At 28.6% G+C, this 4,910-nt stretch overlaps 1 long non-coding RNA gene across 1 annotated transcript; it reads left to right on the top strand.

Moving 5' to 3' along the window:
- Nucleotides 1-3,382: 3,382 nt before the first annotated feature.
- Nucleotides 3,383-4,677, top strand: LOC111903455 (uncharacterized). The gene is made up of 3 exons (XR_002854159.3): nt 3,383-3,595; nt 3,827-3,907; nt 4,508-4,677. It is a non-coding gene; the product is annotated as an uncharacterized LOC111903455 (long non-coding RNA).
- Nucleotides 4,678-4,910: the final 233 nt, after the last annotated feature.

Genomic DNA, 4,910 nt, shown 5'->3' with positions numbered 1-4,910 from the left:
GTTGCATTGAAGCCTCCTCAATCAATTTGCTACTATCTATGTACCTGCTGAAGTGATCCAGACGAGTTGGTCTCTCTGTTATTTTCTCTGAAAATTCTCAAAGCTGCAAGTGCTGATTTTCAAGAATCGTTACAAGAAGCCTCCACACCCAATGTGCGTTCAAAGTCAAATTTTTAAAAGGAAGTCCAACTACTAAAGATGAAGTTATTCATGAAGATTCATATGTTCATCTTGAAGTTGTGAAGAAATCAATGATAAAAGATGAAGCCAAAGAATAAAGCGAAGACTGACAAGAAAAGAAAAGCTACAATTAAGGGGGAGTTTGTTAGGTCATAAGAAAAGAATGCTATAAACCAAAGGAGAGACTGTTAGGTCATAATTTATGGTTTATATTTTGTTTTTCATAAGCCTTTATGGTTTTCGTTCTAGTGCCGGAATCCCCGTGAGTTCCTTGTAATTGGACCGAAATCATGTGTGATTTTGGTTAGGCTTTGTATTGTTTTGTTTAGGTTTTGGGCTTGGGCTTGGTTATTAGGCCTAGGTATATATAGGGTTATTTAGGCTTGAAATGAGTAAGAAAGAAGGGTTGGACGTTCTAGGGGTTGCCATATTGCTTAGAAAACGTTTTTGGAGAGAAAGAAGAGAGAACAGTGTGTAACAGCGAATCTTGTGTACCCGACTATTGAATGATAATAGTGTGCATTGAAGATTAACTATTTCTGTTCTTATTCATCTTATATCTTGTATTATTCACTTTGATTGGGATTCCGTACCATCAAAGTGAATCCGATAGATTCGTAGAAGAATTCGAGACTTACAGTTTGTGTATGTATGTGTGTGTGTGTGTGTGTGTATATATATATATATATATATATATATATATATATATATATATATATATATATATATATATATATATATATATATATATATATATAGCGTCTCTCCTTAGTTTTAGGATTCTTGGCTTTTGGGTGTGAAATATTAGAGGTACTCCCATTTGGATACTAGTCTTCCAAAAAGCAACAAGATATCAATGAATAAAGTAGACAAATCGATTTGTCCGTAGGTATGTATTCGAATCCCTCTCTTATAGATAGAGTTGCTAGTTTTGAAAGTACGTTGCTATAACAGTAAAACTTAGAATCATATGGTGCATATAAACTTAAGGTTATTATTGAATGTTTCTATTGTCATAACTAATGTTGAAATGTATAGAAAACCCAACAATATACCAACGGAATATTTTTCCGTAGATACACCCTCTTTTTTCTAGTAGTGAGACATTCAACATCATGTCTATTCGATATAAGAAATTGCCAAATGTAATGTTAGCATCATTATTATTGGTGGGGCATAATTCATTGATCAATAAAAATAATATAACGATGTAATTGAACTGTATACATTACGTTTTAACTATATAATCCTCGCTAGCCAATTAGAAAAGTTGTATATCAAAGCCGATGTTAATTTGTTTCGTAATTGGTTTTAAACTGTATCAAGTTATAATACAATTTTTTCTTTCGTATTTTGCTAATTTTCGTAAATTGTCGATTGATTTTAAATAAAATAATTGTTTACATATTTAATCAGTAATCATATATTTTTATGAAGGTGTAAAGTTTGAAAAAAGATCTAAAAATAATTTAATAATTTTGTGCCAAGAATTGGGGTTGACAATTGAAAGTGGGAGACAAGAAATTAAAAGTCCAATTTACCATCTTTCTTCTTTGTAGCTTGTCATGCCCTACAGTGAACCACCATTATAACATCAATTTTAGCATGAAAACAGCATAGTCAAAAGAAAGTTGAACTCTATGCATTGGTATGGTTGTACATTTGGATTATGGACAACAATTTAATTAGATATCGAAGGTTCAAAAAGTTTGGTTCCGAACAGACATTCATACAAGTAAAACCGAAAACCGAAAACGATTATACAAAATCATAATGTTGCATCATATCAATTATAGATTCATATTCATATCAATATGTGTTGAAACTAAATGTGAAACTGATACTACAATAACAAGAGTTCACCACAACTTAAGGGCATACTGGTATAGGAATGGTTGATAAGATACCTCTCAACCATTTTGTTGAACGTTCAACCCCGACGAATATTTAGATTTATGTTCAGACTAAGAGGTGTATGAATTATATATCAGCACACAAAAGAAAAAATAATAATGACGTATACATGAATCTTGAAAATTAAAAGAAATAGAAATATAATATAGTAAATTGATTTTTTTAAAATTGGGTTTGAGTATTTAGTTTTCTATAAATGACATCATAGAATCATCATAACAAAAACAATCTCCCTTTATGCGATACCATAAAATTATTGATAACATTGTTAGATTTATGTATTTTTTAAATAGTTTGTCAACCACTTCGTTTATCTTGTTGATTCATTTCGATCATGTTTGATCGTGTTGGATCATGTTGTAGTAAAACTATACGTTTGCTTGTTAGTTGAGACTCCTTAAATAGCAAGTCAATTATTAGTTATCCTCTTACAAAACGTACAAATTCTTATATACATTGTATAACTAATTTTATAAAATTTAACTATTATTAAAGATTTGGGAAAATTTCATGAAAAAGGGTACTAATTTTATACAATTCCAAATTTACCCCAAGTCAAAAAGGGTGCCGTACCAAAACCATGCACGCTCATGCACCTTTTCCATGAAAAAGCCACTCCATTGCTTTTATTTCCCCCTTTCCCCACCCTTAATGATCATATAAACCTAATGCCAAGGTCAAACGTTTAACTATTTAAATTTTATTTACAATAATGTTAATTAACTTACCTTAATATTCTCGTATATGTATTTTTAAAATACATTTAACAGAAGACTTACATATAAAATGTTAAATATCACATAATTAATTTTGCGAAATGTATTTTTCTAAAAGCTTTTAAAATAATATACCACTATTTTTTTACACAGATATATAAGTTCAAAGGTAATTATACAATCGAAATTTAGTAAATGAACATGATAGTAAATGAGTTTCGGTGGTTTAATTTGTCACATAATAATTAGTGAGGCTTATTCTATCTTCTATTTTACCTTTCATGGATGATAACATTTTATGTATGAAATATAATCAAGAAGTACAATATATTTTTAAAATTGTACAATATATGAAAGAATATTCGTGATTCCGAGTAGTTTCTGCTAGTAATATAAACTTTACATGCTTGTCATAATTATCCGGAGATAGAATATATATTATTATTTATTTACATAGTAGTCCTCAAATGAAATTACAAATTTGCAGCCCCCACCCCCAAACAAAAGTTATTTCCCATGTAGTTAAGTTATGGTCTCACTAAAAATACATGAATATAAGTTATTCTTTTAACAGCAAGAATATATAACTTATTTAATTAGCCTTCTTATGTCTCTATCTTTCCTCAAACTTCAATCTCTCTTTCTCTCCCTATAAGGGAGGGAGAGTTTCTCATGGGCATATATGCAGAGCCAGTTTGGCATTCTGTCCACCTCCATGTGTGTTAGTGTTTATGGCTGTGAAGATTGCCAACAATCGGAGGTGGTCAGCCTGCTAAATTAGCTCTGTAAGTTTGTTCATGAGAAACCCTAGTAGCTATATATATTTACTTTCTTATCGATGCATACAATCATACTAAGAAATTATATATATAACACCAGATGAAGTTTATATATATATATATATATATATATATATATATATATATATATATATATATATATATATATATATATATATATATATATATATATATATATATATATATATATATATATATATATATATATATGTGCAGATGTTCCGATCATCATATTAATTCTTCATTGTCGAGTTTTCGCGTCACATGATTCAAGAACCAAACGATCAAGATAAATAGGTTAGATCTTCGTTAGAAAGTTTTTTCTAGTTTTCACATGTGTTAAAGTGATTCTGGTAGAGGGATTCTTAACCTCTTCATTTCTACAGTCAAGATAGAGATTGTTAATTTGTTCTTCGAAAAATGCTAACAGACTTGTACAATCTGTTTTTTCAATGAATATTGATGATAGTATAGTAATTAAGATAAAACGCCCTTTTCATTAGAAATTTGTGTACCTAAAACATTAGGGTTTTCTTTGGTTGTTTCTGTAGCATGAATGATCTACTCTTTTCTTTCTTTCACTTTCCCACTTCCATATTATTATTTATTAGGGTTTTTTTTTTCTTGGCTTCAGTTTCTTACCATCATCAATGCTAAATGGTAATTAAGGTCCTGTGTATCTTTATAAACTACCAGTTGCTTTTTCCAAGATGGCAAGATGTTAAATAATTTGATTTTAATAAATTCATGGTTGGCATAATAATTCAAAGAATATAATTGTCATATGGACACATTTTATGAATTTAATTTCTTTTAATGTATATAATATAGCTTGTTTTATTGTATATTTTCCCTTAATTGTTTCTAAATAGTTGTTTAACTTTTGTTTTACTGTAGATAGATTTCTTCTCCTTTTGGTCAGTCATGAAGCATCCTATTTTTGGGTGGAAGCCAATATTTAGAAAGATAAACAATATCTATTCCAATATATAATAAATTAATTTGATATGGTTTATTGTAATTAAAGTTACTAGTTTATTAATAGAATCGATCAATGGTTCATGTTACTCTTACTAAGTGTTTATTTGACGTGCGAATATGCTTCAGTATTCGCCATTAAAGAACAATGATAGTTACAAGTTTGCAACAAAGAAAATCTTATGAGAAACTTTTCTGTTCACGGATTTAACAACATGCTTTTGTGTGTGTATATATATATATATATATATATATATATATATATATATATATATATATATATATATATATATATATATATATATATATATATATATATATA

The sequence above is a fragment of the Lactuca sativa genome, chromosome 9 (assembly GCF_002870075.4).
Source record: "Lactuca sativa cultivar Salinas chromosome 9, Lsat_Salinas_v11, whole genome shotgun sequence".
Taxonomy (NCBI): Eukaryota; Viridiplantae; Streptophyta; class Magnoliopsida; order Asterales; family Asteraceae; genus Lactuca; species Lactuca sativa.
Note: the sequence above shows the minus strand (reverse complement) of the source record. Positions and strands in the feature narration are given on the sequence as shown.